Source organism: Phalacrocorax aristotelis, chromosome 2 (genome assembly GCF_949628215.1).
Source record: "Phalacrocorax aristotelis chromosome 2, bGulAri2.1, whole genome shotgun sequence".
Lineage (NCBI taxonomy): Eukaryota > Metazoa > Chordata > Aves > Suliformes > Phalacrocoracidae > Phalacrocorax > Phalacrocorax aristotelis.
This window is the reverse complement of record NC_134277.1, coordinates 52362819-52383966: the sequence shown is the minus strand read 5'-3', so window position 1 is coordinate 52383966 and position 21148 is coordinate 52362819. Positions and strand designations below refer to the sequence as shown.

At 44.9% G+C, this 21148-nt stretch overlaps 1 protein-coding gene across 8 annotated transcripts in view; it reads left to right on the top strand.

The window, feature by feature from the left end:
• Positions 1-2572: 2572 nt before the first annotated feature.
• STARD3NL (STARD3 N-terminal like) overlaps positions 2573-21148 on the top strand; it is a 36251-nt gene continuing 17675 nt past the window's right edge. For 4 of the 8 annotated variants that reach the window (XM_075083570.1, XM_075083568.1, XM_075083567.1 and 1 more), the window contains exon 1: positions 2573-2660. The gene's annotated coding sequence lies outside the window, so the exon portion shown is untranslated. Of the gene's footprint in view, positions 2661-2890; positions 2975-3225; positions 3245-18453; positions 18560-21148 lie in introns of those variants that run through there. The other 4 variants (XM_075083569.1, XM_075083566.1, XM_075083564.1 and 1 more) reach the window with 3 other exon arrangements.

Below are 21148 nucleotides of genomic sequence, written 5' to 3'. Positions count from 1 at the left end.
TTGAGGTGATCTTTAGTAGAATAACTGAGAAAAACCAAAGAAAGATAATAAAAGTAAACTAACATGGGTAAAAAGCACAGAAGATGAAAAAGTGATTTCATGTTCACAGACTTGGAATAAGAAAGAATGATTAAAAAAAAAATCTTACAAGATTTTTCTCACAGCTAAAGGAATTCTTCTCCCTTCCCATTAATGAGGGGCAGTAGTGGATAGTGCATTTTATTGCAAGTTCTGGGGTTGTGGAACAAGGATGAAGTGATTCATCTCAGCTATCATTCACCATAATGTTTTTTATTATATCAAGTGCTTAGGGTACTTGTTTTCAGCTGTGTTCTAACTCCAGACTAAACACCCCAGCAGCCACTGTCACCTTCCTGCAGCTGCTGTGCACTGACCGCCCTGAAGATGCATGGGGTCGGGCGGAGCCAGGCAGGGTGGGGTGGGTGACCACAAACTGTGTAGTTTCAGCCTTTTTTCCTAGACCTTACCTTTAATCCTTCTTCCTCCATTTCCCTGCTCTAATCCAATAGCTGTGATTAATTTTATTTTGCTCTTTTTTGCTCTATATAACTTGATATGTACAGCAGAGCACATTATCTCTGTACATCTTTTGTTAGAAGAGATGTATCATGGCTCTAGCCTGCAACGCTGGACTGCAGACAAACCTTACGACATATATAAGCATCTGGCAAGCTTTGGTCTTCAATAAGGATGGAAGCCATACATCCCCAAAAGGAAAGGACGGTTTTCTTTAGTGGCTGGTTGGTTGAGTTTCTGTCATATTTTCACAACAATGCCAATCACACTTGGATTTTCTGGTGCTAATCTCTGTAAATATAAGGATTCTGCAATGGCAAGACACAGGAGTTTAAGCAGCGAAGTAAGGAGGGGGGTGTCAGCAAAACCACTACTGTGGTCTTCAAGAGGGCAAACTTTGGCCTGTTCAGGACACTGGTTGGGAGAGTCCCTTGGGAGGCAGTCCTGAAGGGCAAACGGGTCCAGGAAGGCCAGGCGTTCTTCAGGAAGGAAGTCTTAAAGGCACAGGAGCAGGCTGTCCCCATGTGCCGTAAGACAAACCGGCCTGGCTGAACAGGGAGCTTTTGCTGGGACTCAGGAAAAAAAAGGAGAGTTTACCACTTTTGGAAGAAGGGTCAGGCAACTCAAGAAGAGTACAGGGATCTTGCTAGGTCTTGCAGAGATAAAATTAGAAAGCAAAAGCCCAGCTAGAACTCAATCTAGCCACTGTTGTAAGAGATAACAAAAAGTGTTTTTACAAATAGATTAACAACAGAAACAGAGCCAAGGAGAATCTCCATCCTCCACTGGACACAGAGGGGAACATTGCCACCAAAGATGAGGAAAAGGCTGAGGTACTTAATGCTACCTTTGCCTCAGTCTTTAACAGTCAGACCAGTTATCCCCAGGATATTCAGCAGCCTCAGCTGGAAGACAGGGACAGATCACAGAATAAACACCCCATAATCCAGGAGGAAGAAGTTTATAACCTGCTGAGCCACATGGATGCTCACAAGTCTATGGGGCTGGAGGGGATCCACCCAAGAGTACTGAGGGAGCTGGCAGAGGAGCTCACCAAGCTAATCTCCATCATTTATCAGCAGTTCTGCTTAACAGGGGAGGTCCCAGATGACAGGAGGCTTGCTGATGTGATGCCCATCTACAGAAGGGCCAGGAGGAAGATCCAGGGAACTACAGGCCGGTCAGCCTGACCTCAGTACTGGGGAAGGTTATGGAGTCGTTCATCTTGAGTGAGCTCGCCAGGCATGTACAGGACAACCAGGGGATCAGGCCCAGCCACCCTAGCTTCATGAAAGGCAGGTCCTGCCTAACTGACCTGGAGAAGAGGAGGCTGCAGGGAGACCTTATCACTCTCTACCACTACCTGAAAGGAGGCTGTAGTGAGGTGGGTGTTGGTCTCTTCTCCCAAGTTACTAGCAATAGGACAGGAGGAAATGGCCTCAAGTTGCATCAGGGGAGTTTTAGATTGGTTATTAGGGAAAATGTCTTTACTGAAAGAATGGTCAGGCATCGGAACAGGCTTCCCAGAGAGGTGGTGGAGTCACCACCCCTGGAGGTGTTCAAAAACATGTAGGTGTGGCACTTCAGGGCATGGTTTGGGAGGCATGGTGGTGTTGGGTTGAGTGTTGGACTTGGTGATCTTAGAGGCCTTTTCCAGCCTTAATGGTTCTACGATTTAGGCCAACGACAGTTAACCAGCCTCACTGCTCGCTTTGATCACTTCATTACAGTTTGGGGATGTTCACATTTGAGGAGAAGATCCCCTGCCGCGGGGCACAAGGCTGCACATAGGCCATCTGCGCTCTGCCTGGCCTCTGTCCCCAGCGCCGCCTGCTCCCGGAGCCCTGCACCGCACAGCCCCGCACACCGCCGCGGCGGCGGGGAGGCACCGGGCCCGGCTGGTGGCACCGCGGCTCGTCCCTCCCGCTTCTTTAATTAAGACCAAACCGAAGCCCCGTCGCGCCACCGACGGGGCTGAGCCCGGCCCCCTGGATATCCCCGCCCCCTCCGGCGTCAGGCCCCGCCCCCCTTCCGCGCTGGGCCCCGCCCCGCCAGTCCCCGGGGCCTGCGACGGTGCCGGGCCGCGGTGCGGGCCTTCTCCCTCGGGCCGGCTGCGCGCTCAGGTAAGCGCAGCTGCCGCCGCCCCTCGCCCGGCCGCGGGGAGCGAGGGGAGGGAAGGAAGGCGCGCGGGAGGGATGCCGGGTGCGTTGCTGGCGGAGGGGCACGGCCTGGCCGCGCCACCGGCGGGAGGCGGCGTTCCGGCGAAGAGGCCGCGGCTGAGGGGAGCGGCGCGCGGCGGGGCGGGGCAGGGCAGCGCGCGGCGCCGATGCGGCCCTCCCGTTCATTCCCCCGCGCGGTGCCGCCGCCGCCGCCGCTCTCACCGGGCTCCCACAGAACGGCTTTGTCCTCCCGCTACGGCGCCCGCTGCCCTGCTGGGGTGGGGGTGGGGGGGGGAGGAAGGCGGTCACGTGCCAGGCGGCGGCGGGGCGGCGCGGGGGTTCCCTCTGCGGGTCGGGGGGTGCCCGCGGGGGTCGGGGGGTGCCCAGGGGCAGGGCTGCGTGTGGGGCCTCTCCCGCGCCCCGGCCTGCCGCACGCCCGGCGCCGCTCCGTCTGCCCGCGGACCCGAGGGCCGGGGGAGGAGGAGGAGGGTTGCTTTGCTTTTGCCGTCTTTCTGAGATCCTAGTTCAGCAAATACATCTTCACGGAGGTACAGTGACCTGTTTGTCCTGCTGATAACGGCGTGAGCTGATAAGGGCGTGCGAACCTCTGGGTTCCATCACGGGAGATGTTACGCTGAGGTTTAATTTTAATGTCGGACTGAATTCAGGTAACTTCGGAGAGGCACTGCCCGGTTTCAGCATCCGAATTAAAAGTGGGTCATTCAGTCTTGAAATGTAGCGTTTTACATGTATCTTAAGGGTTACGCTGGTACGTCTGCAGAGCAAACGGCTTAAGCTTACAGCGGTTTAGTCTGTACTCGCAAAGTTACTCATTGATGAAGTGGTAACTTCTGAGTCCACAATTTCAGGGCAGTCAGGTGTAAGTAGATACAGTGATTGACTTTAGCATGGAAATTATTCACTACAAATACTAAACTTGAAGAAAGAGTTGTTTTGGTTTTTTTTTTAAATAAGGTTAGTGTCCTTAGAGAGACGTAAGGACATTAAAGCATCTCTGTGCAGTGTTGCCAGGACATTTTATTACGCGTGTATGTCATCTAGGTTTTTAAAATGTGATGTAGGATTGTTTTGAGCATTACTTGCAGTGCGACCTGTTGTTTTGTTCTGGAAATCCTAGTGTTTGGGGGGGGCTGTTAGCCAATCCAACATTGCAAGAAGGCTCATTATTATTTATAAACCAAAAGGGCTGTTATTATTTTTAGTAGATGTTTTTCTCCAGCTTTGCAGTTTTAAGTAGGCCGGATGCAGAGTGACTGGGTTTTTGTTTGTTTGTTGATAGTGTTCAGGGCCTGATGCTTTGGGTAAAATTCACTGGTGGTCCTCTTGTTATGACACAGATCCTTAACTTTAAGTATTCTTCTGTTATTTGAGTGTTAGAATTTTTCAGGATGAATGTTGTTTTTTATAGACTTGATAGGTCAAGAAAGAAGTATTTGAACTTTCTAATGATGCTGAAATTTGTGAATTACTAAACTCTTAGTTCAGATGGATCAGGTGTTCTTTTTGGTGTGTTGGGACTAGAATGGGATTTTCTTGATGCAATGCATTCTAATTTTCATAAATTCTCAAGTGTTTAGCCATGACTTTTTCAGAATGAGTTTAGCACAATTGTTCCAGGCCTTCATTCACACAAAAGAATGTATTTAGACTTTACCTTTCAAACTTCATTAGACCATCCTAGTTAAGCATATGTTTTAATAACTGTATTTGTTGTAAAGTTTTACAAGGCCAAACCTCATTTCTAACAAGCAGGATCAATGGATTTCATTCAGTGAATAAAGTTAGTAAGCACAGTATTATCAGTGCTTATCAGTGCAGGAGGGGTTGGTGACGTAGTAATAGTAAATCGCACTTGTGACAGCAGAAACTGTGATTTTGCACGGTTATCCTGCAGCATCCAGCAACTTAGCTGAGTCACTTTAAAGGATCACAGATGTGTTGCTTGTTAAAAATTCTCTAATTTAACTGTATCTGCTAAAAATCTGTTCTTGATTTTTAAATCTTTAGTGATCGTGCTGAAAGACAACTTGTATATTACCTCTCTGCCTTGCTGTGTTAAATACAGCTAGGAGTAAGACTAAAATTAAAGTTTGGAGGAAAAGAAAAATCTTAGTAAAGAACCAAATGAATACCGTGTGACAATATCATGCTTTTCATGTTAAGACCAGCTATTCAGTCATCAGCTGAAGCCCTGAAACAGCATCACTTCAGACATCAGGAGTTAATTTCTGTCTGTCATCAACAGAAAAAGAGATGAGTTATGTGGAGGTGCGTTATAATAAATATTTGATGCTGAATGTTCAGATGTAGATCTTTGCTAGACTTTGCTGCTGCTTGGGCTGGGTAATTATTTCCTTATAATGTCCTTTAAGTCTTGTAAGGAGAAAAATGGAGGTAATATGTAAAACCTGATACTTCCTTTTGCTTTTAAGCATTTTCCAGAGCTATAAAATAGGATTTAAGAATAAAAAAATGTTCCAAAAGTTTATCTTATATTCTAAAATGGATGTCAGTTTCTTAAAATACTGTATTTCTTAAGTGTGCTCAAGAGTTTACAGGGCTTGAGTTTGCCTGGATAAAACTTTCACTCCATTTTGTTGAATAGTTTTTGAGGGTGTGACAGAATCCTGGGTGTTTCCCACTAATACATAAAATGACTGACATATTTCAGGAAAAGCCCCACAATTCTGTGCTAGCAAAAGAGTTTTTCTTGTCCAAGTAGTATCTGGCTAGCAGCCCTGGGGCATATGTTTGTTGTTTAATTGGAGATTGTTGGAAAACAAGCAAAAAAAGATATGAATGAGTAACCTGTATAATATACCAGTGTCGTGCTTGATGTTTGATGCAATCAGTAAGATGCTTGGTCTTTAAGGATTGCCTTTTGTATTTTGAGAAATGCTGACATGGCAAAATAGTTTATGCTTTTGAGACCTAAACAGTTTATTTGGCCTACAGTTGTTTTAACCCTGGGAAACTGAATGGATTATAAGACCTTGTTGCTTAGTATTTAGTGCTTTGTGGAGTAAAATTTGCAGTGAAATCTTTATTTATGTGAGCGGATGTTAGGTGAGCTACAAAGTCAGCTTCAGAGAACAGGTAATAGATGTGAAGAAGAATTAAGACCAGATTTGCTGGAGGTTTTTAAATTGACTTTTCTCTGTATCACTTCCCCTTTATGCCCACTTCTCCTCCCTCACTGCTTTTGGAGAAATCAGTGGCTTCTTTTTTTTATTTTTCTTTTTTTTTAAATTTTTTAATTGCATGTTACCAGTGTGTGTACATATAAATAAAAGGTACAAAAATACTGTATACCTACATAAATATAACTATTGGGGCTGATTGCAATTAGCCTTAAAATCCTGATGTAGTTTCAGGTCTTTAGCAAGACTAGTCTAGAACTTCCAAACCATAAAACACTAACTTAGTTTGGGTAATTAAGTTGATACTATCAATCAGAATGTATTGGTCTCAAATGGGATGATGTGTCGTCAGTTCTGTAACAGAGATACTTGTTCTTTGTATGTTCAAAGGACATAACTGATAAAATGCATGTGCTTCAGTTTTGTAGTTTGCAGTGGTTAAATATCTTGAGTACAGCTGAGATCTGAGGCACACCTTTGGAATCTCTTATGGTGCATCCTTTTTGTATGTTAGTTTTTAATGTTTTTCTTAGAATGTAGTTGCATATTTAAGATGACACTCTTGATTAAACAAAAGCTGAACTCCACACATTTTGAGGTCTGGCAAGTGTGTTTTCAAGTGCATCATGAATTCAGCGTGGAGTATATTTTCAAAGTCACTTTGGTTTAGCTCTGAAGAACTGTTCGTTCCTATGCTGTTTCCCATGTCTGGTTTAAGCATTCTCATATGCAGACACAAAGTCTTACTTGCTCATTTTTGAAGTAAAAAGTCTGGGATATGCTGTTAAGACGGAACTCAGAGGGGAAAGTGGCAGTGAAAATAAAAGTAAGGCAATGCTGATACCGAATTTACAAGCTGTTTGCTGTTTTCTCAGCTCTTGTAGAACAAGAAGCGAAGTGATTGTGAAAGGACAGCAGCATTCTGCAGGACACTGCTCAGTTGGCAGGGCTTCTTCAGCTGCAGGGAAAAATTAGTCCAAGGTGGGAGCACTCTGATTTGACTTTCTGAATCTAAGAGTCTCACTCTTGGGATGGTGGAAGGTGATGTTGCTGTTCCCTCAGGTCCTACTGACCCAAAAGATTGACGTACCTTTTTCTTTCTCTTTTTAGCTTGCAAACTGTGTCGTGCACTCTTCAGCACCTTCTTCCAATGTTCTGGGAAAACTATTGTTCAGTATGAATGTGGGATGTGTGCAACTGCCTTGCTATTTTGTTAGGTCACTGTTGGAGCGTTGGAAATCAGGGAAACATCTTTCTCAAGGAAACTTTAGAAAAAAAACCCCAAAAAACGAACTGGTGGATTGGTTTTCTTTAAAGGCAGAAGTTATCACAATGTTTTTCAAATACAGTTCTTACTAAAGTAAATAGCATATCTTCAGAATTGAGTTGTATAATAATTTTGTAGAAAGTAAGACTTAAACCTCATGTGAAAGAAATAATAGGAAGTACGCAAAACAAAATAACAGTAATTTGCGAGCAAAAGCAAACTTGTGTTTCCATTCACTTTGTAACCGAGGCAGGTTTAATTGCTTTTCTTGCTTTGTTTTTGGCTGACATCTAGCCATCTGTTTGGTGGCATATCTTTCAAAATCTTGGTGATAAGTTATTTCAGGGCTCATTGGTATGAAACCAGATATGCATTATAAATATAAGAGTAATTTGTATGCTGTACAAGCTGTACTCAAGTATAGTTTGTATATTCATCTTGCATGCTGGATGGGAAGTGTTCTTTTAGCCTGAGGGATAGGTAAGAGCTGCTACTTCAGGGTCAAGCAGAGCTACTCTAGTTCTGAACACTCAGATGGAGCCAAACTCTTTGTAAGGACTTACCTCCTGTATAGTGATGAGTCTTGCCTGGCTCCTCTGAGGGGAAGTCTTTAAACGTGTTGCATATTTTAAACTTGTAATTCATGCTGTGTTGCTTAATTGAAAATCTAGGGTATTGCCAAAAAGTTACACACAGTACCTTGTGCTTATGTTCGGGGAATTTTACGGGTGTGCATCCATTTGAGTTTTCCTGTCTTATTTTGATTGAAGTCTATAGGGCCTCTCGAATGTGATGCTATCTAAGTGCTTTTTCTTTTTCAGTAACTAGCTAGGAAATTAGTCTCAAGGATAGACTGTAAGATAAGGTATATCTTTAACTGTGTAACTAGATGAAATATCTGTTGGAGTGAACATTGGAGTAGGCATTGTGGAGCTGATTAACCCTGTTCTGCAGATGGGGAGTTGTGCTTTACTTGTTTGCAGGAACTTCATGTGAATAAAGCTGAAGAGGAGAGGAAGGGAGCCACAGAAGACAAATGTAAAGGAAATACAATCCTGCGCAAGTCAGGAACAGCAAAGGACAGATTTTCTGGTTGAGGGAAAACCTTCTTTGGACTGACAGTTATTGGAATTGGTATCTATGGTACCATTTTTTTTAGTGTTAGGCTTCTTCAGGTGTCTTTGGTACCTTCGTGTTGGTTCATACTGATTAGTCTCACTATTCGGAGCCTGAGCCTTTTGGTGCAATGTGCAGCTATGAGTTTTAAGTTGTGCCTGCTCCTCAGACACAACCCACTTAAAAGCAATTGCTTCAAATCAATATTAATTCTGTAAACGGTGGTTCTATGTTTGGGCCTTTTCATGATATAATGTGACCTGAATGTTAACTAGAATGTCACATGTCAATGGAAATTACATCTTTTTCCTGTTTTAGTCTCCTTTCTAAATGATAACCACTGTTCTTTTAGCTTCTGTTTGGTTATTTTGTAGTCCTCTGTTATTCAGTAGATTCTAGTTTTGAATAGGGATGTCCAGTACCATGGTGCACCTATTTATACAGTTCAAAAATTTCTGCCTCCCTATTTTAAAACTAGAGATTATAAAAAGGAACTATTTTTGTAGATTTTGTGCTTTAACTGGAATAAGAGGATCTGTAGAGAAAGGATGCAGAGTAGTCTTAAAATTCCCAAACATGCTGTGAAGTAATTAATAGGGAAACAGATAAGTTGGGTCGATTTGAGTAAGTACAGCCTCAAATATTTTTGTTTCATTCGAATGAAGATTCAGATGCTATGTCTCTGGTCTAACATGCAAGGAGTAAGCAGGACTATAAACTACATGATGCATCACTTATTAGGCAACTTCTCATGACTATAAAGGCTGCTACTATGTGTAGGGCAGGTGTCTTCAGGTGGCCCTATAAACCTCTGAGTATTGTGGGATATCAGAGTTATGCCAGTAAGATCTCACAACAAGTCTTAGCTAGTTTTCTGAAACTGAAAGTTCAGGAAAGGCTGGATTTGCCTTAAAATAACTGCAGGTTAATTTTTGCTGTGGCAAGCCTATTTTTTGTTTTAATCACTTCCTTTCATGCCTGAATTTTCGCTAACTTAGGTGCAGCTGAGTGTGAGTCTTAAAGCAGTGACTGATGGAGCCAAACTCATCTTGGTAGCAGCAGGTGGCATAACAAGGGGCAGCTTGGGAGACTTGGGTTGAACCATAGGAAAACCCTCTGTAGGAGCTAGTGCAGAACTAGTACGTTACCCAGAGAAACTGTTAGAGATTTTCAGGACTCAGCTGCTGAGAGCCTCAACTGATCAAGTGTTAAACCTGGTCAAGTCTGGTGCTGGTCCTGCTTTTGGGAGGAGCTTGGACTAGATTACCTCCAAAGGTCCCTTCCAACCAACATTTCTGTGATTCTGTGGCTACACAAATTACTGAGTTTTCATTCTCTGTATTTTCTGTAACTGTGTACCTGCTTCATGTTGGCCAGATTTTATATGAATTTGTCTTTTTATTCTGCTTATGGTATTTATGTTGATGTGCAGGAGGTGGTAAGCTGTTGTTGACCAGTCTCTAGACTAATGTTTTGCAGTAGTGAAATTCAATCAAAGGCTTTATAATATTGGTTCTTGTTTAGCTAAAACCCAAATTTGCAAGATGGAAGTGCATGTGGAGATATTTCCATTTTCCAAATTCTGTACTTTCAAGATCAGGCTGTAATATCAGCTAACGAATCAGATTTGAAATTAAGATGGTATATTTCCCCAGACCTATGCTCTAGTTGTTGTTTTTTTTTTTTTTTAAATGTTCCCTCATGTTTACTAAGGAAAATTTGTTTCAAACAGAACATTACTTCAGACTAACTGAGAAGTATTTTTAAAGGCATTGAAACCTTAAAATGCTTCCGAGGCAATGATGTGTGAGAGCTAGAGACAGAATGAGTGCAGCTTGGAAAGGCTTTAAGTGCCCTTCAGGAGAGGGAGCAATGACTATCAGGAGGTCACTAGCAATGTGTTGCTACAGGCAGATTTAATGAAAATTAGTTCTTTCAGTTATATAAACAGAAGAGGGAGAGAGTATGTCAGCAGAATGTTTTCGGCTTATTTATAGTAGAGAATGGTATAAAAAAAACATGTCCAGGTAAGCTTTGGAGGCAGTATCCAGCTCTTTGGGATTCCTCCCCCCCCCCCCCAAATTTACAGTCAGCATTACCTCATCTTCAGAGGAGTTGGGTTTATCTGTGTTGGCTCTTAATTTGGGTTTATGCTGGGACTGTCGGAAAACACATCGAGAGAATTCTGCTAATACTCTTGCAGGTTAATACAGGTTTATAGCAGATATTCTCAGTTTATTAGGTTTTGTTTGACATGTACCAAACCAGTCTTTACAGTTAATTGTATGTTCTGTCCAAGGCGTTAACTAGAGCAATTTGTGTCTATGCCTAGATGAAGAATGAAGTTGGAGTTTGTGATGGTGGGAGAGCAAACAGGTATGACAGTTCCCAGAACCTGAGGTCTTTTATTGCTTCCAGAGAATGCGTGCAGTGAACTCGGCTCCGGCATAGTTTGCTATGCTGGCTGGGTAAATCCTGGCGTGGCCGTGATGGGCACTTCACCGTGTGGTGGGTACTGCCCGCGCTGGGTCTGGGGTGGGATGCTGCCCAGCACCCTCCTTGCCTGAAAAGTTGCCAGCTCAGAACTTGCTGACTTGAAAACCATTTTCCTGTGGGTATTAGGTTGCTTGTTATGCTTACACATTTTTCTGTTTTATGTTGTGTGAATGTATGTTAAAATAATCTGAAATTGTCTTTTAAGTATAACTTAAATATTTGATCATTAGGATTATAATATCAGCTACCGTATTGAGCTCTGGTCTTGTGAGGAATTTTGTTTTTACTATGCCATGTAGTGTATCCCTGCAGATTGATAAGCAGTAATGCAGGTCCTTTTATGAGAAAATAACTCCTTTGGTAAGAAGAGGGAGAGGTAAATAACTGGTGTGTTTTATTTATCGCTATATGCAGAAACTTTTCGCAAGGAAGTGCCTTTTTGTTGTTGTTGTTATGAATTAATATTACTACTGTTTCAGTATCAGCTTTCTCATCAGGAAAGGCTTTAGTACTGAACACCTTGTCGTTTTCACAATACTTTAGCATCTTGGCCGCTGTATTGGCCATGTCATCTTATTTTACTCATTGAAAAGAAAGAAATATTTTCAGGCTATATTTTTAACCTTCACAGGAGAGCTATTTATGGTGGGAATTCTTAGGCAGTATTTAGTGTTGTTAGAGACATAGGTAAGTTTTGTAGGTTTTCAGTAGGTTTCAATGAAATTGTTACACACTGTTACTTTGTGTGCCTAGTTACTTTATGCAAATATGGTTTCCATAATATTTTAAACTAAAACAAAGTTGCTTTGTCCTAAAATTGCCTCCATGTGACATTTTCACTTTCAATTTTGCTGAGCTGTTGACAGCCCTTTAAGCCTTCTTTTTTTTTTTAAAAAAAAAAAACACTTTTGTTATATCTTCCCAGTTAAATTCTGCTTTGTTTTTTTTTCCTTGGAAAGACAGTAAACACAAAAATAATTTAAAACAAGAACAACAGAATGAAAGAATAGTGATAGTATAATGATAGAAGAGAGAAGTACCATTCTGATCCTGCATCTCTAAGATGGACGTAAAACTGTTATGTGCAACGTGTGCCATCTGCTTCTGTCAGTATGAGTGAAAATATTGGTATTAATTGTAAATGTAACCTGAAAATCATGGGCTAGCTGTCTCCATGTATTAATGAAGCCTTCATTAGACTTTGAGGGCAGGGAAGAATTGCAGTCCTAACTTTGCTAATTTTAATAAACTCCTTTATTTTCCACTTATTATACTAGTTAATACCATTAGTAGGAGTGGAATATTTAGGAATATTTAGGAATATTTAGGAATATTTAGGAATATTTAGGAATATTTAGGAATATTTAGGAATATTTAGGAATATTTAGGAATATTTAGGAATATTTAGGAATATTTAGGAATATTTAGGAATATTTAGGAATATTTAGGAATATTTAGGAATATTTAGGAATATTTACTAGGAAAAGTTTTGGAATTTAATTCTCTGTTTGGAAGCCTGAGTTATGGCCATAACAATTAACTGTTAAAAAAAGAAAACAAAACATAAATGTATTTTAAATTAAACAGAGATAAACTTTGCTTCTTTCCAGGACACCCCCCACCCCCGTTGTTTAAGACTTCTAATAGGTCAGTATAGGAAACTTACCTAAATATTTTAGTGGTATGAAATGAGTGAAAGTGAATGTATGCAGTAGCAAAGAAAAGAAAAAAAAGATAAAATCTTACTTCTCTTGAAGTAAGTAGAAGGGAGGAGAAAGTATATCACAAATACACTTAATGTGGATTCTTATCACAGAATTTTTTATTTTCATCTTAAATATTTTGACACTTCAGTAAGCTTATAAATTCTGTCATTTCACCTGCCATGTGGATGAAGGGAGGGCGGTAGATGTAGTTTTTTCTGGATTTTAGTAAGGTTTTTGATACTTCCCCATACAGCATCCTTCTGGGCAAGTTGTCCAGCTGTGAAGTGAGCAGGTACATGGTGTGCTGGGTGAAGAACTGGCTGAACAGCAGGGCTCAAAGGGCTGCAGTGAATGGGGTTGCACCTGGCTGGAGAGCAGTCGCCAGCGGTGTTCCTCAGGGCTCAGCTCTAAGGCCAGTGCTGTTCAATATTTTTATCAATGATCTGGAGGCAGGAGTTGCATGCACCATTAGTAAGTCTGCAGATGATACTAAACTGGGAGGTGCTGTTGACTGTCTTGAGGGACAAGAGGCGTTGCGGGGAGGGACCTGGATAGGTTGGAGCACTGGGCAGTCATCGGTGGCATGACATTTAACGAGAACAAATGTGGGATTCTGCCCCTGGGATGGATAACGCCAGACACAAGTCTAAACTGGGAGAGGAGTGGCTGGAGGGAGCCCTGCAGGGAGGGGTCTGAGGGTGCCGGCTGACAGGAGGCTCAACATGAGTCAGCAGCGTGTCCAGGCAGCCAGGAGGGCAAACCGCATCCTGGGGTGCATCAAACACAGCATAACCGGCCGGTTGAAAGGGATGATTATCCTGCTGTATTCAGCGTAACTGCGGCCTCGCCTCAAGCACTGTGTGCAGTTCTGGGCCCCACCATTTAAAGAGGATGTTTAAGGTACCTGAAGGCATCAAAGCCGGTGAAGGGGCTGTGGAAGCCGGTGGAAGGCATGTCCTCTGAGGATTTTGTCAGAGGACACAGGGTTTGGTCTAGTTCAGAGATAAGGAGCCTAGGGGCAACCTCGTTGCTCTCTACAGCTTCCTGAGTAGGGGAAGTGGAGAGGGAGGTGCTGACCTCTTCTCCCTGGTACCCAGTGCCAGGATGCGTGGGAATGGCTCAAAGCTGCATCTGTCAGGGGAGGTTTGGACTTGACTTGAGGAAACATTTCTTTACCCACTCATGAGAGGGTGGTCAAACCCTGGAGCAGGCTTCCTGGAGAGGTGGTTGATGCCCCGTGCCTGTAGGTGTTTAAGAGGCATTTGGACAATACTCTTAATCCCATGCTTGAACTTTTGGTTAGCCCTGAAGTGGTCAGGCAGTTGGACAAGGTGATCATTGTAGGGTCCCTTGCAGCTGAAGTGTTCTGTTCTGTTCTACACCCATGGTGAGTCAAATAACGATGAGACTGTTATTTGCCTGAAATTCCAGGGGCTTTTCAGCTCCAAAAACTCTTTCAAGGACACATAAGACAAAGGATACAAGTGGAAACAGGATTTTATTGTATTTTTCTGACTCTTTCAGGGCAGATGTTCACAAGCATTAACACAGTGCACAAGTGTAGCCAGGAGCAGGCTGATGCAATCCTCAGTTTAGCTTGAAAAAACAACCCTTGGAGTCTGGCAAAGGCAAGTCAGAGAGCTACAGAAAGTCACAAATCCCCTACATTTTGTGGAGAGCCTTGTGCTGTCGAGACTGAATGGGGAATACTGACTTCTGGCTCGCTCACATGTCTCTTGTGACAAGGAGTTAATGGCACAGTTAGGATCCAGCACGGCTGCTATGAACTCCACCTCTCCAGGCAAGTTTGCCCATAGAGTTTCCTGCAGTATCGTGAATTACAGGCTGTTTGTCTTCCTGGTGAATGTCCTTCACCCAGGCGCTGCAGGGAATGAACATGCCGGTCTGTAAACATCATTCCTTCATAGGACGTACTTGATTTTGACCACACATCCTTCCTGAGGCCTGCCATGTAGAATAATCCAAACAATGGGATTGCCTGGAGCCGAAAGAAAGGGTGCCAGCTGAAGCCGGTCTCCTTCAAATCAGAGGCAGACACTGGGTCAACCCACAGATGATACAACAGTCCTGAAAATATGTAACTGATATTGAAAAAACAGAAATGAACTATAAAATATTAACCTTTGCCAGAAACAGGAGAGCAGATAACTGACGGATGCACAAAGAAGGCTCTTTCTAGAACAAACTCAAGAGTTTTAAGAATGTGATTTTTCTCTCTTTTTTTTTTTTTCTGGAAATGAGGTTTTTCACATGAATTTGTATTTTGGCGTAAAGTAAAAATAAAAATCCAAACCCAAACATTCCCACATCTAGTTTATAATGATTTTTTCTCTTTTTTCCTAAGCTATTTTTTCCTTTTAGCCTTTGAATCGAAAGGACTATAACCAATGTCATGTAACACTTAGGATGCAAAACCTCAAATAATATGGCAGCATGAGCACAGGCCAACAGTCACTGTTTCCTGAAGAGCGAGAATGAGGATCAGTACCAATCACAGGCAAAAGAAGAGGTGTGTGGTATTTTCAAAAGTATGACACACATTGATGAGAAGCACACTTTTGCCTTCCAAAACTTGCTCTGCTGTGCTTCTTGGCCAGCAACGCATGAAAAACGCTCTCGTGTCTGTCTGGTGCTTGTATTGCAGGCAGGGAGAGCTGAAAAGCGGCAGCTCCGGATGGTGCAGGAAGCCTGGAGCCCTTCCAAGCACAGGCTGTTTTGTGCAAGCAAGAACACCTCAGGGAACGGAGCCGAAGGAAGAGCAGAGCTCAGTCCCACTCCAAACTTGCAGCGGGCAAGAGAGAGCCAGGGCATGAGCGGCACCTCGGAAGTGCAAGAGCAGCAGCAAGAACTGAACTGAAAGGGCTCAGAGGAGCCCTGACAAGGGGCAGCGCTCAGTGCTACAGAGGATAAGAAGCAACCCCTGGGGGCCACCTGGGGGCCCACCTTGGGGGTCTAGGAAGCTTCCTCCCCCTGGATGCGGGGCACGAGGGCCACCTTCGTGGAGCAGGAGCATTAGGCACCTCGCCCAAATGGGCCAAAGGAGCCCCGGCAAGGGGCCGTGCTCTGTGCTGCAGAGGAAGGCAAAAACCCCCAGGGACACTCTCTAGCCCACCTTGGGGGAAAAAAAAGCCTTCCTCCCCTGAGCTGCAGGGCACGAGAGGCCATCTTCGTGGTGCACGAGCAGCAGGCAGTGACCCAGCTAAAAGGGAGCAGAGGAGCCCTGACAAGTGGTCATGCTCAGTGCTGCAGAGGAAGGCAAAAAACCCCCAGGGACCAGTGCCAATCTGCCCTGGGGGAAAATTCCTTCCTGACCGCAGCGCTGGCGATCGGCTATTCCCTGAGCATGTGAGCAAGACCTGCCTCCTCATCCCACAGGCTGGTCACGCCTCCCAGGAGATGCCCAAGCCCTATTGTCCCTCAGCCTGGAGCCACCTCAGGGGCTTCCAAGAGTGGCCAAATGGCCCTGGCCTGATTGACCTTGGTGGGGCAAGAGTCCTTCCTGCGCCTGGCAGCCCACCAGTGGGTGCTCCAAAGCCGTGGGATCCCTTGCAACTTCTCTGTATCCAACTTGTTATGGCTGCAGTCCCTGGCTCCACAGGGGAAGAGGATGGTGGGCGGTGCAGGGTTCCTCAAGAAGACATTCCCTTCAGCTTCACTGCTATCCAGCTGAAAAAGACTGATGGCCTAGGGTAACTTCAGGAGCTGGTGGTTCTTCTCATCTCCAGCAGCCCTGTCCATCCTCAGGTTTTCCTCCCTTAGCTGCCTCCAAGTAATTCCACTGGCTCCTCGAGGTCTTCCTCGCAGATGTCTTCAGGCTGCCCCTGGGCCAGCACTGGCAACGGCCAGGGACGCTGCTCCCTTTTATCCTGTCCCGGGGCATTGTGACTGCTGCGTTGCCGGGTGGTGGCCCTGTGACACGGGGATGACGGGGCCCTCCATGCGCAGCCCCACCCACCAGCCCTCTGCCCAGCATCCTTCAGGGGAAGGCTTTTGGGGTGCTGGCCCTGAGGCAGTCCCTGTGCCCAGGAGGCCCAGAGGCCTGTCCCTGCCCTTGGTGGCCATGCACTGGCAACAGCTGCTGGGCGTCCCTGGTGCCTTCTCTGCCACTCGGCTCCCAAGGAAAAACCTGGTGCAGTTACTTTTCCCTCAGGCCATGGCAGAAACCAACCCTGTAGCCCACAGACCACCCCTATTGGCCGCCCTCTCTCTGTGCCACAGCTAACATCCATGAGCTTGCAGGGAGGAGGAGGATGGGCACAAACTCTTCTGGGGGGCTAACAGAGGGTGGTTTTGGCAGCCACAGCCCGGAGGAAAGCCAAAGTGTAACCAGAGCCAAAGGCTGGGATGGACGGTGCCAGTAGACCTCCATGGAAATAACACAGGCTTTGAAAAACCAGTGAGTGGAGGTGACACTGGTGTGGTGGAAAGGTTGGTCATTTTCAGAACTAGAACATTTAGATTCATGCCCAAAGCACAGCCAGGCAAATGACAACTCATCCAAATGGCATAAGTAGCCCATTGCTGCTATTGCCGTCACGTCCCCTTGTCCTACTGAAACCAAGTTGTGCCGTTTTACACACACACCATGTTTACAAGGGATGCAAAATGTGCTTCAGCCACGTGGTAAAGCTTCCACAGCTCATTTGTGACTTTCACCTTTCTAAGAGTTATTTCTCTACCTCACTTTGTGGGAAGATGTCCAGAGCTTATTGAAAACCCTGACAAACCTCTTTCCTGTAGGATTTATTATTTTGAGTACTGAAAGTGTAAGGAATGTAGAGTTCTTGTCATTTTGTACGTTTACACCAAAACTCATATGTACATTCAGGCTGTTAAAAGATCCCCCCACTCTCTTTTTTTTTATACCAGATACATTTATTCGGTTGTGGTGATGCCAGAGGTGGAAGAAGGGGGTTTGGTTCCCTCTGCGTGAACTTTGCAGAGATGTAGAGAGCATGCATGATTTCCTCGCCATTCCTTACCAATGCATCAAGTGACATGTGCTATCACACTGTTGTTTATGGTGAGGATGTGTGCTTGGAAGGAAGACCTGAATTGTTTTGTGGTGTTTCCCGTATTTTTCCTTGCACTTCAATAGCCCTTTTCCTCCTTTGGCCTTCATCCTTGATATCTTTCTTGAAAGTCAGCCTTTGTCTTGCTCCTGCTAGTTGTCATCGTCTCCTGTAGGTCCTCCATGCTCCTAATCAGCTGCTTAGTCTTTGCCTGCTTTTATCCCAGATGGAAATATCTTTCTTGAAGCTGAATAATGAGAAATGTCCATAGTGGTCCAGGTGAGTGCTTGCCAGGGCTTTGCACAGTGCTTGCCCTTCCTATGGAAATACCTTGCCTGACACACAAGAATGTGTTTGCCTGTATCATATCTATGGGCTCACCTATGTAAGTCACCCTGTGACTTACTCATGCCTGCAGGAACATTTGCTTACTCCGATGTTTCTGAAATGCAGCAGAAACTCATGGCGCTCCACCTGACGCTGTGTTACCTATGTCTATGCTGCAGTTCTTCATGCAGGGTTTACTGATATAGGGAACATCTCTTCTGTCAGAGCTTCAGCTGGTAGGGAGGATGGGGGCCGTAGAACTGTACGGTAAGACAGAGCATTTTCTGCTTCATGGATGCCATGAAATCCAGACTATGATGTGCCCAATGAATGTATCTTTTGGAGAAGGCAGGAAGCCTACAGTTCTTGAACGATGGTTTTCTGCAATCTGAATTCAAAAGACTCAACCATGAACGTCAGTTTCATACATCTGATGGCATCAAAGCGAGAAGGGTGGAGCCTGAGAGATGTGGTAAGGGGGCTTTCACCCCTCAGCAGCCTGCAGGAGTCCAGCTCCAAGCAGTTACAACCAGCAGACCCAGTCCTCCTCCAGCTGGCTGAGCAATGGATGGGCTGCGTGGGTGGCTCTGAGCATGCAGCTGGTGGTGTCAGTCCAGTCACTTTCAAAATGGATGTCTGCTTCCAGGGAAGAAAATCACCAAAGCCGACACTGGCTGTGGTTCCATTTTGGAATTTTCATTGAGGAAAGGGCCAAATCAGCCCAGACGCTGGAATAGCTACAGGAGGCGAAACACTGGTGAGTCAATGTGATGCAGTTGGTGGCACTGCTGTCCGTGGGGATATGCTTTACTCTCCAGGAGTGTGAATAGAGGTGTGATGCTTTTTTTAAAATGAATTCTGCAGGCATTTAGTGAAGAGGAAGGTTGTTGCTGGTAATGCTCAGATGGGTAAGGAGGTGGCTGGCCATCTCCAGTGATGATGGAAACGATGGAAAACAATCTTCTAGCGCAGACTTTGTGATGAATCAGTTTGCAGAACTGGTGCAGTGAGTGCAGGAGTGTGCCAGGCTATTTCTATTCAGTTAAAGAACCTCAGTATTTTGATGGCAGCTCAGTGTGACAAGACAGGCCCTTGCATGTGTCCAAACGCGGATCTGATGGATCAGCAGGCAGAGTGAGGCTAGAGGCAAATTCCTTTGCCAGGAGTGCCCCCTGTCCAGAGGGCTTTGAGGCAAAGACAGGCTGTTGGTAGCAAGGATTTCAGACTATACGGAGTTTTTAAGCTCAAACCGATGTCCCGAGTTTTGCTTGAAAGTGAACTGGTAGCCAGTGCCTTTTAAGAGCATGCTTTCCTCTTTGCAAAGGGCCCCGCAAGGCAAATGAATGCTTGAACTAGCACATCCTGAAACAATTAGCTCTAGCTGTACTAATTGCATTCCCGTACTGTGCTGTATCTAGCAACGATCCAGACTGGAAGTAACAATTTCCTAGATAATTGCACTGACTGCCACATCAAAAAGAAGTCACATCTTTTAGCCAGTGTAGATGGAAATTTTTTGGAAGTGCGGGTGTTTCTTAGCTTTTTTTTCTTTCTTTAACGATTTCTTTTCTCTTTTTTCTCTTTTCTCTTTTTTCTCTTTTCTCTCTTTTCTCTCTTCTCTCTTCTCTCTTCTCTCTTCTCTCTTCTCTCTTCTCTCTTCTCTCTTCTCTCTTCTCTCTTCTCTCTTCTCTCTTCTCTCTTCTCTCTTCTCTCTTCTCTCTTCTCTCTTCTCTCTTCTCTCTTCTCTCTTCTCTCTTCTCTCTTCTCTCTTCTCTCTTCTCTCTTCTCTCTTCTCTCTTCTCTCTTCTCTCTTCTCTCTTCTCTCTTCTCTTTTGGCATTGATGGCCAGGTCTTGGGTTTATATCTCATCCCAAATGTTTTCCTGTGAACGCCTGTTACACAGCAGGGCACTTCAGTGGGACAGTTTTCAGTACAAAGCAAGTGCTGTTTACGGCACTCGAGTGCAGCAATTCTGCTCACACCCTTGGGTTCAGGTGGCCCAAAGCTCATTGTAGCACTGGAAACACCTGACCAAACACATGCCACATATGTCTTCCTCCTCTAAAGCCCTTTGACAGCCACGTTTCAGGCAGCTGCTGTAGAAATAGAGGAGGAAGCTTTAAAGATGTGTTGTGCTTGGCTGCCCTTGCCTGGTGCTTTTGGCTCGCCATGGAGGACACGACTCGCCATGGAGGCAATAGCCAACGTTTGCTGCTGCTCTTAAAAAAAGATTCTCCAGAGAGGGAGATTTCGTTAGCAAGCAACACGTCTGACATCATGCGAGTGCTGCTCTAATATAGCACCAATATTAGCCCCAATCTCTGAAGCGCGATAGTGCTTTGCTTCCGGTGGCTTAGTTTTTGCAGTTGCCTGTTTTGCAAGTCCAGCTCGGGTGGCTCGTGTGATGGGAAAGGCAGCAGGTGCCTGGGAACGTGTCCTGCCTTGCTTTGTTGTGGACTGCTCCCTCTGATTATTTCTCCTAACGCTTCCCACGGGGACCGTCAGTCCTTTTCATCCACATCTGTAAGAGTGAGACTGTTGGAACAAATAATCCTAAGGGCAATAGCATTCTGGCAGTGTGAGGTAGCACAAGGTGGGAATTACATGGAAGGCAGTTAGGCGCTTTCAGTGTCCAAATTCAGCAGCTCAGCTAACTAAGAAATGCGTTCTTGGAAAGGAAAGAACAGGGTCATAAGCGCTGACAGTTGATTTCCACTGGCTAGAGATGATCTACCCACTTCAGCAGGAGGTGTAACTGTTTGGCACTTCCTTGAAGTGAGCCTGAAAGGTCAAATCCACCCCAAGCCTCCTTCCGTCCGTGGGGTACCCGAAAGCCCTGTGCAGGTCCCTGCGGGGCCGTCAGGCGCTGAGTGAGCAGCATCCGCTTGAGCAAACCCCACAGGTACTCTGCCAGGCTGGTCAGGTCTTTCAGAGGTTTGTATTGCCTGAGAAGAAATGCTGATGGTTAGGAACCTTTAAATTTGGATTTGGTCCCCCACAATTTTTCTATAAACCCATAAAAGAGGCTGAGAAGGGGCAGGCAAAGATGGTTCTCTGTCTTCTTCCTTTCATTTTTCCCCCCTTCTTTTATTTGCGGTGTGGTTGGCTGGTTTCTGGGCTACCACTCTGTTGGCATACTTTAATTTTGCCTCATCTCACTTCTTTTTTCACCTTGGTCTTTCATTGTTGTTTTTCCCCCCATTCTCACCTACATGGAACATGAATGTTATAGATTCCTTGAATGGGATTTCCAGCCTAGGATGTCCCAGCAGGCTGGAAACGGGAAGATGTCATCGGTTTGGGTAATTTTTCTCCTATGATAAGGGACACTGCCTGTTCCTCATAG